General features: G+C 40.1%; 1 protein-coding gene across 1 annotated transcript in view; it reads right to left on the bottom strand.

The window, feature by feature from the left end:
- The window catches only part of kcnh5b (potassium voltage-gated channel, subfamily H (eag-related), member 5b), a 189,663-nt gene that overhangs the window by 140,759 nt on the left and 34,250 nt on the right, over positions 1-14,654 (bottom strand). The window lies entirely within an intron of this gene.

The following is a 14,654-nucleotide window of genomic DNA, read 5'->3' as shown; positions in this document are numbered from 1 at the left end:
TTGAGCTGTTGTGTTTGCAGCCAGAATTACAGAAACGCACACGGTAGCAAAAACATTAACACCTTGGTGGAAGTAATAAGTCAGTTTATGTAGTATGAACTACTTTCAAACTTGAATGTATAATAATATGAGTCAGTGGAGTGTAAGCTGATATTGCTCCATTACTAAACAGCATATTGCTGATAAGTAACTAGAAGCTGCAAATGCAACAGAAGAGATGGCAACTAGTCCATACGTTGGTCAACATTATGACATCATCCAATGATTTTCATTCCGCTAGTAAGTAAGCTCCCTCTGCTACCAGTGTTTGTCTTCTAAATAGATTCCTTCATATTTTCTTTATGTCAAAAATCTACACATACCCAGTGAGCAGAGAACAAGGCTCATAAAAATAAACATAAGTCATTCATTCTTCTTAAAAACAGGAGTAGCAGTCAGGACCCCGGAGGCTTCTGCACGCTCTGCACAAAGTGTTTTAACACAGTTAACAAAGCTGAGTATTCAGAGCAGCAGGGGCCAACACTGTACAGCCCCTAGCTAAATATTTACAACATTAGAAAATAAAAATTCTCAACTTTGAAGCAAAAAGATGGAACAGAAGACGGGGCCAGAGCCAGGAGGGTTATCTAAGGATGTTATGTAATAAAGAGGGAGATTGCTGAGCAGACGAGCTGCAGTTTTCTGTGAGCCTTCACCTCCATCCTGACATCAGCATTCAACCTCAGTTTCCCCGTCTGCAGCTGGAAGCCAGCTCACTTGACTCCCTCGTTTTACTCTGACCTGAGTAGAAGACCAGAGCTTTGCTCTTTAGCTTTACAGTAAAACATTATTTCACTCTGACTGAAAGCCTGACAGCATCACTAGACTGATATTCATATTCATGTATGTTTTCTAGGAGATTTTTTTTTCCCTCCAATTCAGTACAACAGTTATCGGAAACCATCTGAAAAAGTCTTTAAAAACAAATTGACAAATGCACCTTGGGTACAAATGAGATAGACTTGCTTACTAATTCTTTCCAGTAACGTTATTAGATTAACAGCTTTCAATTAGCCTGACAGGAAGTAATCTGGCATTTAATCATTGAGGGGAAAGGAAGTGACCAGGGAGCTAAAAGTGCAGTGAAACTGACTCAACTAAATAGGTCCAAAAAATGCTGTTTGTTGCTTGTATGATCCAGGTAGTAGATGCATATGGTAGCTACAGTGGAAGAAACTAACTGAGAATATGTGAGTAAGAGAGAAAGTAGAACTACTTTTATATGTTACGTGCTTTATAAATAAGGATACCTGAGAGAACGAGGCATGTGAGCTGAATTTAATGTGTTGCAAATCTCCCTTTATATGTATACAAGGAAAAACTGTTTAAGTAAATTGTATCGTTTGGGTTAAAACAGTGTGCTATGCAAATAGTGACATATGGGATGTATCGGGGGAAAAATAGTATTTATCAGCATTTGATTCTATCCATTGTTTTTCTTAACTACTTGTCTAGTCAAAGGTTAGGGAGGTGCAGGAGTCCATCTCATTACTATGGCAACAGGACCTAATTCATACAACAAAACGAAATCAAAATTTCAGATTTTACTAAAGATTACACATCCTATCACGTATCGTACAGCATATGGGGATCTTCCTACAAGTTCACTACAGCGTGTTCAGCTCTGAGACTGAGCTGCATCTTTAGTTGGAACCTCCTCTCCCATCAAAGCCGAAGTGTGAGCTGCTTCACACCCTAGCACCAGTTTTAGATCCAGCTCTTGTCGCAACAGTCCTGGTGCCAGAAATTACAATACCTCAGGCTCTCACACACGCTTCCAAAATACTAAAAGCACTGGCTGCACCACACATAAGGATGAATCTGTGTCTGTGCTCATCTTCAAGGCATTGATAGAGAAACATTTTATGTCACTACTATTGCTGTTGAAGACTCATTTTAATATTGAGTTCTTTGTTAACTTGGCCTGGTCTTCACTGGACCAAGAAGGTCAAAGCTGCAACTTCAACTTAACTCCTGCTGCAGGTTTTGAGTCACTCTCTCACGCCACAATCCCAGGCAGCCCTCTGCAGCCCTCCCCACCTCTCCTCTCTGCAGGCGCAGCTTCAAAGGCCTCCCCAAGGACTCGGACAGCTCCCAGCTCATATGTAAATGCCTCTAAATTAAGCAGCCACAGGACAGAGCAGCGCAGATGAAAAGAGCATGAGTCAAGAGCAAGCAACGCATGTAAAATCATGGCTCATAAGCACCTGTTTATCAAAAGAAAGCATGGCGAAGAGAGACGGAGTACAGGCAGAAATTGTGTGTCCATCGGGAAGCTCTTTTTCACAGTGCAGGCTTTTTCTTTTATTATTTCCACAGCTCAGGACACATTGTTGAGTATTCCTCACAGCGCTGGGAGCTTAGTGTGTTGTCAGGGTTTAATGCGACAAGCATTAAAACTCAAAATTGTTGTAAAATCTCATGATTCGACTGTGTTTTCAATTGTCCCTTCATGCAAAACAGGAACCAAAACGCAAAATCCTCTCCAAGCAGCCAAAAAAGAATGAAAAAATTATTTTTATATGGGTTTTGATCCCATATAATGTTTGATTTAACATTAAAACATGAGAGAAAATGTGAAAGTAAATATCTTTCCCATATCCTAGTACCCCAAAATAGCTCCAATAACAACATATACAATTCATCCATCCATCCATTCACTTCCGCTTATCCTTTTCAGGGTCGCGGGGGGCGCTGGAGCCTATCCCAGCTGTCATAGGGCGAGAGGCGGGTACACCCTGGACAGGTCGCCAGTCTAACACACAGGGACAAACAACCATTCGCACTCACATTCATTTGCACATTCACACCTAGTGACAATTTGGGTTATCCAATTAACCTATCCCCTCAAGCTGCATGTCTTTGGACGGTGGGAGGAAGCCGGAGTACCCGGAGAGAACCCACGCAAACACGGGAAGAACATGCAAACTCCACACAGAAAGACCCCAGCCTGATGTTGGAATTGAACTCAGGACCTTCTTGCTGTGCGGCAACAGTGCTAACCACCGTGCCTATACAATTCATATCTTCAGATATAGAAAGTGAGGAGACACAACACCAAAACAAATTAGCAAAAAATTAGAACAAATAATTAGAGGGCATCTTCATCACCAGTTTTGTTTTGCATCTGTTTCAAAATGGCTCAGTGTTGTACATCATTTTGGTCAGAAACTATGTCAGAGGTTAACCCTGCTAACCAGGCATGCTATAGCTAGTAAAATGTGATTTCTGTTCATTTTATATAATGCATTAACTTGCACTACAAATTTTCCCACAGCTAGTACCTGTTACATTTCTGCTCATACAGTAGGGGTCAATCTAAAACACAGTCACCAACAGATAATGCAGAGAGTGCAACACATCAACAGTTTTCTTTCGTCAAACCAGTGGTGACAACAGGAAAAGACTGAGGTGAGCTATTTAACAGTTAACTGAGGGCCACCAGGGGCCTGTTCTTCGTACCTCGCTAAGTGAGTTAGCTGGATTAGATTGTTGACGATTTCGCGTGATCCTGGATCGTTCGGTTCCCCGAAGCCCATCCGGGACTTGCTGTCATAGCAACAGAGCCGTAAGCGTAAACCTGCTGGGGAGCAGGTTTACTTTATGTAAACAGGATTAGATCGCGGCCACGCAGGTATGTCCGCGTCATTCATACGAAAGCAACAGCGATATTCCACCACTGTTTCACCATAAATAAATAACATCAATGTAACTAAAGACAATGCAGCACCTGATCCATTTATTGATTTCACACAGGTCATTTCCTAAAAAAGGGAAATGTACTATTAACATTCTATTACATGTATGTGATTATTACAGATTTAATTCATATTTCAGAGTAGCAATTGTAAATTACTTCGTGTAATCAAGATGAGAGACCACGGCTATAAAAGCGAAGGTGGATTTGGGAAGTCTGTCGCAGTCATATCCTGTCCGTATACGCGAGCAACCCATTGCGGAAGGTGCAAGATTGATAAGGAGAGTCCTCAGAATCCAGCGTATATTGCGGGACAGACAGGATCCTTTAGCTCAGCGCGACAGTGTGCTCATAGAGAGATATCGATTTTCCCGTGAGGGTATTATTTACTTAACCAACTTGTTGACGAGGGGGTGCAGGACCACCACCTGTCTTTTGTTGCTCTGCCCTTTTCTTGGTTGCTGTTATAAACAAACAGATTATTCCAGGGTCTCTTTCCAAGAGACTAAAAGCAATATAAGTGATAAATATTACCATTCTGTAGAATATTCTTATATTTCACTTTTACCTGTTCCCATGTTCTAGTGGGTCCTGTCGTGGCTCTAATGTGACAGAGGATAAAATATAACATATTATAATATAATGTAATATAATATTGGATAATATAGTGTAATATAATAAATCTACCCTACCGCCTACTGGTCTTGGCCAGAGGGGCCGATGGCGCGATATGGCAGCCTGGCTTCTGTCAGTCTGCCCCAGGGCAGCTGTGGCTACAACTGTAGCTGCCTCCCCCAGTGTGTGAATGTGAGAGTGACTGAATAGTGGCATTGTACAGCGCTTTGGGTGCCTTGAAAAGCGCTATATCAATCCACTCCATTATTATTGTTATTATTAAATTACTTACGAGTTTAATTTGTCAGCAACTTTCTGCCAGCCCTCTCTCCTTGCTTTTGCAGCCTTTGCAGTGTTCCCTTGCGTTCTGATTAAACTCTGAAACTCCTGAAATCCCTCACTCAAGAGTTCTTGCTCTGCTGCCGAAAAATACCGAGCCGAGCGCGCTCCGTCGACATTTTCGCCGACCAATCAGAGGGTTGCCGATCAATGTTTCTACTATCGATGCGTAGCCCCTTTTACGACACCCAGTGATGTCACATTACTGCGTCCAGCTGTACTAATCGTCAACAGCAGGTGTGTTCGGGGAACCGGATTAGCGCGCTCACGGTTAGCGCGATGGTTTGGTCTTGGATGTTTCATTTGATCTTGGATGTAGTAAGCGACGTACGAAGCACAGGGCCCATAACTCACATACACATACTTTCTTTTGGCTATTCCACTGAGGTTGAGAGAAGATGGCCGGTCGGTGTTGAACAGAATGAGTCAGCGAGCCGCTGATGGAATTTTATGCTTTCCAAAATAAATGAGAAGCAAATCATTTTTCACATATTTTTTTCACTGCTGTGCCAAAATGTATTAAACCTATAAATGGAGAAATGCAGTTTTTGAACCATCTGTACTTTTCCTGCCATCGCATATCTAAAGGTCTGCTCTCTCCGTTCCGTGCTGAATTCACACAATGCAAAACAGAAAGAACGGGACGGGCTCTGATCATGCACTATTAATGCGATCCAAATCTTTAATGAGTTCTTCATGTGCTCATGACCTAACTTTACACAAACTGTCAAAAAAAACTGTTGTTGTAGTTTTTATTGCAGTCTTGCTGACAGACAACTGATCAAATAAACACTTTCAACCTTAAATAAGAAACAGGTTATGAAATCTCTGGAGAATCCCTCCATTTTTCCAATTCCTAACACAATTACAGGCCTGATAAGGAGTTTTTATGTAATGTTATCAGTGTTAAAGTCATGTTTTCTTCAAAGCTTCGCAGCCATTTTGACACAGACTTGTTTACACTTGTGTAGTTTATATTGCCAAGTGGGTGATAGCTTACAGCTATCATTAATTTTCACATCTCTCACACTTGTGATGACAACTGAGAGGATGACTGAATGGCTTTTCCACAACTCAGAGTATGATATACTGTAATACACTGTATTAAATATTAACATAAGATAGTTTAGACAGAACAATGTTATAACCTCACCATTCAATCGTTATCTAGAGCAAAGCTTGGGCTGTACACTGTGCAGCAAGTGTGCTCAGGATCGAATCAAAATAGATATGTTTTTTTTCTTATACTACTGTCTGGTTTTCAAGAATGGCAAATGAAAACAATGCTATGATATCCAAGTGAAGTTGAACTTTGACCTGTTGATTATCTATGTTAACTTGTGATTATAATCTGCGAACTAAAATGTGTAAAACTAAATTTACAATTAACGTATGAACTACTGAATTATGGATAAAAAATGACATTTGAACTTTAAACAGCAAAATTTGAATTAATTTAATAGAATCCAGTTCAACTGTATCTATAAAGCACAAATATCATCAGCTCTAGAGGTGACAACAGTGGCATAAAGTGATATAAAGTGCCTTGACAGCTCCCTAAAGGCATCTCATATTGAAACCCAACCATCAGACAACCCGCTATAAGCAAGCACTTGGCAACAGCAGGAAGGAAAACCTCCTAATTAACAGGAAGAAACTCTGGCAGGACCAGGCTCAGGGAGAAGCGACCATCTGCCACGACTGGTTGGGGATGAGGGAAGGGAGACAGGACAACGGAGATTAATAATAAGCCAGAAATTAAATGCAAAGTGGTGCATTTAATCTTTGTGGCATCTGCATTTGATGCAGAACACCTGATTGTTCTGTAAATAGTTTGAAATCGTTATAATTTTTAGGTAAATAGCTGCAAATAACTTTGTTGTTTGCAAAACTTGTGCACAAGTTTTTAAAATTTACAATTTATATTTGCATTTCAAGTTATGAAAATGATCCATTAAACATTGTTGTGGTTGTTACAGTAAAAAAAAGAACTTTTTTCTACACTGATTTTATGTTTTTGTCTGATTTTAGATCAATTGTGTTAACACGGTATGTCAAAATGAAAAAGTAACAGTAAATTCAGACATGTGAGGCCAAACGAGCCAAGGTGAAATGTAGAGGTAAAATCAAAAGTAAAACAGGCAGTTATATCCTGGACCCCAGAGGGTTAAACATTCTTTTAAAGTAACGCTTTCCTAGTAATTAGTTACTTTTATAATATTGTAACTCAGTTACTAACTCGATTACTTTTTTTGAAGAAGTAGCTGGTAACTATAACTAATTACTTTTTCAAAGTAACTTGCCCAACACTGCTCATACATAGAATCTCCCACATCTAAACACTGATCTTTGATCACTTCTCTACTGCTCCATACAGTTCTTTCAATAATAACTCATTTGCTGCAAGCGCATTCATTTCCCACTTTCTGTTATCTTCCTTCAGCCTTACAGTCTCTGTGTTCACACGCAGTGTTAATATCCCCACCCCTAGCTGCATGGCACACAGCTTCCTCCCGGCCCTGTCAGCTTGGCCAGCCATGGCTGTGGCAACATGCACGGCACGCAGAAAGGTCAGGGTGGATTAGACCTTTTTGAGCAGCCGCAGCGCCTGCAGATGCACACTGTGAACTCCCGATGGCCTTCCGGGCTCCTCTGTGACAGCAGGTGGCTTCGGGCCCGTGGGGGGTTCCTCCGTGCCTGACTCCCACACTTGCGTATCAAAGACCCACTTCAGCACACACGCACAAATCCTCATCCAACACCAACCCTGCTGCAACCTGAGGGAGAGTCAGCACCACTCCTTATGCGAGCGTTACATCATTTTTTCTGCTGCTGTGATTTTACAGTAATAGCCCGACTACTTCACTTGCTCTGTTCATGTTATTGCTGACCTCCATGCATCTTGTGTATGTGTGGGTGTTGCTATTTTTGAGCTATCTATAACCTCTATCTCCAAAATGCCAACTAGAACGAACAGAAGAGGAGAGTGGAAAGTTTTGTACAACTTCAGGGTTTTGCTCTTGTCCTTTCTAACACACTCACTATCCTGTGAAAAAAACATTTCACTCAAAGACTTAACTGCAGAGATCTTTGGAAGTGGCACCACTAACCACTGGATTCGAAAAGGATAAACACCACCAGCTGTCAGATCACGAACTGAAAAACAAACTATGAAAAAGCCATTTAACCACTTGTCTTGGGGTATCCTGTGGAGGATTCTTCAGAATCACAGGCCACTCAGTCACTGTACAACCAAAGCAAGAGCTTGGCGCATATTGCCATCAGTACTCTGGGGGGTTGTCATGGATTCTGTTCATTTTAGTTGTATTACTGTATATATAACTAAAATGTTACCTCCACGTCCACCGACTCACTCACCTACTCAGCCAGAGACGGAGGTCGAGGAGCCAGAGGGACCTGCTGTGCAGACAGAGGGCATGGACAGAGGGCCGGAGAGTCCTGCTCAAATGGAGCTAGAGGTCAGTGTGAGTGAGGGACCTGCACAGCCAAAGCCATGTCGGCTGGTCCAACAGCGTCCACGCCAGAGGCCAGCGCGCCGTGAGGTCCGCCGGTTGCTACGCAGGTGGCCCCCGGACCTAACTCGTCACCACCGCCACTGGATACGCGGGCAGCCCCCTGAACTAAGACATCCCTGCATGCCTCAGCCGGGCGATGAGGTTATGTGGTCTGTGGTGCAGCTGCGAGGGAGACGGACGCACCTGAGCTGCATCCACAATCACACCACGCCGGCATAAATCAACTGAACTAGGTCCCGTCACTGTTATTGTTGGTGTGTGCTCGGCTGTGAGCTGAAAAACTGAAGCCGTCTCTGTGAAACAGCAGCCGTAAATAAAAGTTTATGTTGAAAAGCATGAAAATGCCTGTGGGTCTGTCGTGGATCTTTCACAATTACATATTAGATCATTTGGACAGGATGATAGAGAGTCTGTACTTTGTTGACTTCCAGATTTCATCTTTGCTTTTTGCAGATGATGTTGTTCTCTTGGCTTGGTTGTGAACTCCAGCTCGCACTGATGTGTAAAACAGCAGGAATGACAATCAGTACTTCCCAGTTCAAGATCATGGTTCTCAATGAGGGAGTGCTCCGGGATTAGACCTCTGGGACTAGTTACTATACCAGGTGGACAAAATTAAGTATCTTCTTGTTCAAGAGTGAAGGGAGAGTGATAGTTACCAATCTGTTGTGGTAAAGAAAGAGCTGAGCATAAAAGCGATGTTGTCGATTTACAAGTGAATCTACGTTCCTAACCTCAACTTTGGTCATGAACTCTGGGTAATGACCAAAACAATGAGGTCACGGACACTAGCAGTGGAAATGAGTTTCCTCTAAAGGGTGGCTGGAGTGAGAAGCTCAGTTATTCAAGACATACTGGTGTTACCTGTGGGCTCTGTCATGGTTTGGAGTTGAATTTAATGTGATGATGGGATTTTGTCAAAATTGATGAAATTATGACAATACAAAAATACCTGATGATCTATACCTAGAAGAAAGCTTGCCTAAGACAGCTCAGACTGTGATGAAGAATAAAGGTGGTCAAACCAAATACTGACTTTAAGGCTTGTTCAAATTCTACAAACTCAAACTTGTTGTTGCCTTAAATACTGTTTTTCCATGTATGTTTGTCAAATATAAAGAAGTGAGGTAGAGCTCAGGACTTTTGCACAGAACTCTATCTTCTATCAACCTCTTCCTATGTGACGTTGTCAAAACAAACTGTCACATTAAGCTCTGGGTGAATGTGATGGGCATATACAAACAAGCAAAGATTAAAAACCATTAATCACATTCCTACAAAATGCTAGTTTTTAACTGATGACAAATAACAACCTTTAATTGCTACTCCTAGTTTATGACCAGAACACCTCACCAGTGTGCAAGATGAATGTAGCTGTGTGCACTTTTTTAAAGCAGACTCAGGAAACAGCAGTGCAAAACTGGACTGATTTGTAATGCTTTACTTTATATGCTTTAGGGTTAATTTATTTTTATTTTTCTGAATTGTTCAGAAAATACTTTCTCGTTGTTTCATGTGCTGAAACAATTATGTTAATTAGGTAGATCGAATTTAATTCTTTTCTTGTTTTCACTGCTGTAATGACTGTCTTTTTCACTTTCCCTCAAATACCCTAAAAATGGAAAACATTTTCACAAGTTTTCTCTGTTTTGCATCGTTGTAAAGTGATTATCTCTGAGTATGGGATAGCTGGCCAGGCAAAGCAGCTCTCTGAGGACATTGGATTTATTTTCTGACACTTAAAATGCTTCAAAGTCAAAGTCAATCATTGAAAGATGAGCAATAGAGGAACTGCATCTCTAGTTTTGATTAGCCACAATGTTAAGCAGTGTTGTGGCTCAAAGTACTGTCACTGATTGTCAAAAACAATATAATTGGGACTAACGAGCCTTGTTATTATGAAAAATACTGAACATTGCCATATGGCTATACTATGTTGTTATTCAGACAGAAAAGAAAAGTTCTCCAAACTCTGGTATCTTCTGCATATACATATATATATACATATACATATATATACATATATACATATATATATATGGCTGGTTATGACTTTTAAGGCTCTTATGAGAGCTCTTATGACAGCCCTAAAAGTCATGCGTTTGTGTGTAAGCAAGTATGTGTAAGGATGTGTTGGCAGCACCTACATCTCACCATGCTTTGGCATGGCTTGACAACATTTGAAACCTGCGTTAAAATACAACTAAAAATACTCCCCGCCTGCTTCAGCCATAGAACATTTCAACATTATGCACTCCACACTGTATATAAATGCCACTTGTTTTGCACATATTCAACTCTGTATATTTTATATATTTTATTATTATTATTTTTTTTTTTTTTTTTTTTTTTTTTTTTTACTATTTAATTTGTAAAAATGTGTATACACACACACACACACACACACACACACACACATACACACACACACACACACACACACACACACGTAGGAAAATATTTAGTATACACATCCAGAAATGCATACACTATTATATATTGTACATATATTTATTAGTTTCAGGTTGGCCATTCTTGTATTTTGCTCATTTGTGTTGTTGTGTTTGCACATCTCTGTTGCTTGTGGGGCTCGCACACAAGAATTTCACTCGCATGTGCTGTGCCAGTGTGCCTGCACATGTGATGTGACAATAAAAAGTGATTTGATTTGATTTGATTTGAATGCATCAACACGAGGATGAAATGAGGCTAAAATAATTTCTGCCTTTCTCCTTTCACATTACACCTTAAGCCGCCCAAACACCGTCCTCAGTCAGCATGCATCCATTCTTCTAGCCTGCTAATACAGAAAAGCAGCAGCAAAAATGTCAATTAGGCAAAGAGGGGCAGAGAGGCTTTGACTGTGTCCTCTGGAAATTTACGTGCCATTGATTTCCTCTCTGCCTGTCTCCCCCACACTCCACCTCCTCTCCCAGTTCACTGTTGTCTACTATTTGAAAGGCAGCAACACAAAACTCCACCTAGCAGGGATCTCATCGAATCCATCAGCGACCGGCGGTGAGAGGCCGGAGGACAAGAGACACCTGAACTAACACGCAGCACAGCTCCAGACACTTACTGAATGATCCACAATATAATACATCATTCACTCTGACAGTGGACACAGTCAGCCAGCCAATGCAAACAACCACAAAAACATGCTGAGGGGGAGGTTTAAGGCTGGCTGTGACACTGGGCCATGAATTAATTACCAGTAATTCAACCCTCACGCCATGTTTCAGCTGAAATAGAAAAAGGAAATAGTTTGAAAACCCTGTAACCGTTTTCACTCAGTGTTTACTGCATATTTATGCACATGTCATTAATATGCTGTTCACTGTTAACAGGTCATAATGTAATACTGCAAGTAATGAGTTGAACTGAAACAGAAACTATAAAACATGAATCGATTCATTTAACTTTTTTTCTTACCTTTACCAAAAACGTAATATTACAATATCTGACTGGTCCAACTGATCTATGGGTGCTACCAATATATCAGCTAGTATTAGGTATTTGCAATTATATATTGGTATCATCATTTGTGACGGCAGCTAAATAAACATTTTAAACTTTCTACTCAACACTTATGATTGTTGCTATTGCTCATTTGTTCACCAGAGGGCACTCTGCAACTCCTCTGTTGGCAACGTATCTTTGCAATGCCACAAACACAACAACCAGCTGAGCCAAGCAGTTGGGCAAGAATGTAAACAAGTAATCCTCGACTTGTTGTGACAGTGAAATTAGTTTATTTTTAAACTGCGTAAGTAAGGATAAATTACTAAATATAACAAATGTAAGGGGAAATCTGTAACATATGTTGAATCTGACACGTGAAAGAAACGCAAACAGAGAAGGTAACATCGCATTTGCGGAGAAATGAATGTAACATGTCAAAAAGCCAAAGAATTGCCATTTAGAATAATTTTTTTAAACGTATAAATCTAGATAACTGCAGTATGTGTGACATTGTTCATGCAAAGTTTCATTCAGATTTCCAGAAGATAGAGTACATACAGTACAGATCTATGTATATGACAAACTGTTTAGTAAATATCTATTTGTTTCTTTCAGAACAAATGATCTCTCTAAAACACTGGGATTTTTAAAGAATTATAAAATATAAAAATACAAAAAAAGTTAATTAACAACATCTGTACATCCTGAAAATGAAAATACCTGTCAGTGTGATATTTTTTTATCTCTTCTGTGTATGATTTTGGAGATATTTTTATGCATTAGAGCTATTTGTGACAGTGACTGTATTATTTAATACTGTTGGTACTTCTGTCCTTACTGTCTTTGAGCAGCTGTAACCACATAATTTCCTCTGGGATTAATAAAGTATTCTGGTTCTGATTCGTAGGTGCACATTTAAGTTAGAAAACACAGAAAGATAACTTTGTTGTGCCTTTAAGAGCTGTTAAGAATAGTTACCAAAAAAAGCCACTAGAATGTGTGAGCATTTCAGCATGTTGTGTCAGTCCAAATGTTAACAAGAACAAAATGCCAAGAGAGGTGTGAAATGAAAAATTAATAGATGATTAAAATTCAGCTGCTGGTAGTTTAAATGCTGGTATTATTATTGTTATTCCTGGCATCTGAGCACTCATGTGATTAAAGCCCAGCTTGGCAGACACACATGTATGCATGTATACACTGAATGCAAAAAACACAAGTCGCACTTTGTTTTTTCACAAGCTCAGAAGCACGTGTCACAACAAGAGCAAAAATCAAACATAAATAATTAAATGTTGAAACACATAAAAAACGAAGAATTACACGAGTAAAACTTCAGTAGATATTAGTTGTTCTTTTCATTCTACGTTCAATTGATTACTCCGTACACTCGGGCTGAAATATAATTAACTGCTGGGAAATCAAGTGGAAAATCACCTTTAATGGACTTGAGGCCATATTGATATAACTGCACGATATCTGATGGAGGTAAGTGGGCGTGAAAAATACTCCGAATGAGCTCGATCTCATTATGAAACCTTAACCAGAAATCAAACTCTCTAATGTGCAGGAGAACATCAGTACAACAGTATTTTCTCTAACCTCCTTGTGAGGAAAAGCTGGGACATAGGAGTTCTCCACCACTCTGAAAATCTGATGGCAGTACCTTTTAGCATGTTTAAAAATCCATGCAACTCATGTTCAGTCATTATGCCCTAGAGCAGACACTCACTTTCTTCTGGGAAGAGGAAGAGCAAATCCTGTCTCCAATATTCAAAATCTTTCCTCCTCTGTGCATCCCTTTAACCTAAAAAGATTTTAAATCTGCCAAAATACAACCTAATAGCATCACAGAAGCAAGATGAGCTTAGATTTTGCTTCATATTCGTCCCCTTCATATTAGTACATGACCCCATGTACATCTGATTTCAACATATAACCTGCAGCTGCATTTGGTATTAATCATAATTCTTGGCTTTCCAACATATGTTTGATTTCATCAAATGTTTTGATGTTTTTATTTCTTTAAATAGTGACCACACTGGACAGAATTCAATTACATTACAAGATCCAATTACAGCTCAAGCTGTGACCATCTCCAGACCTGGTTTGGCCAATGTCATCACATTTTACATTTGCATTTACACCTGAATTAAATGCCTTCTTACCTTGTCCTGATAAGACGTGCAGACACAGACTGCCTGTTAATAGCAGGTGTAAATGGGGTCACAAACATTCACTGTGACTCATCTGTGCCCCCGAGCTTTAAACTCAACCAATCAGCAAACTGTGGGAAACGACTGACATAATGGCTTGATGAGTCATCATCTCGAGAGAACTTACAGTAATCTTGGAAGTATAACACGAAGCCTGATTTTTGCTGTGTAATGACATCCCTTTCATTTAGATGTAAATGAATTACGGAGCCACTAAAGCCCATGTGGTGAATCAAAAAACAATCATCAGTCATCTTCTGAATCATCTGAAAATAATCTGTTACACATCTGGCTCAAACTGACAGACTGACTACAGACAGAACAGTACCGGGAAACATATTAGTCCCTTTTAAATGTTTACTCATTTCAGCCACAAAAAGAAGAAGCCCACTCTCATACGAACCCGTCATCTCAAGATCACGCATTGAGACGAGGACTGCATGAATAGACAAAAGATAGCGAGACAAGAGGGAAATGTTTGGTCCTGGCATTAATGCGAATGTTACACTGACATGTACCAAAACCAAAGCAACACTGCAGGACAAGTGCACCTCGTAAAGTCAACTGTATCTTCAGCCCCATTCAGCAGAACAATGCGTACTGCCACACTTTAAAAAAAGGTTTGAGGTTCAAGATGTTGCTTTGGCTTCCAAATGCCACCTCAACATGACTCTGCATGGCTTAAAGGATATGCTGCTAGCATCTTGGTAATTAGTACAACAACGTCACCGTAACAGGTCTAATGGAGAA

Source organism: Diplotaxodon limnothrissa, linkage group LG19 (assembly GCF_057381915.1).
Source record: "Diplotaxodon limnothrissa isolate DT_005_m linkage group LG19, D_limnothrissa_male_GT1.1, whole genome shotgun sequence".
Lineage (NCBI taxonomy): Eukaryota > Metazoa > Chordata > Actinopteri > Cichliformes > Cichlidae > Diplotaxodon > Diplotaxodon limnothrissa.
The sequence above is the reverse complement of the archived record's forward strand: the minus strand, read 5'-3'. Positions and strand labels throughout refer to the sequence as shown.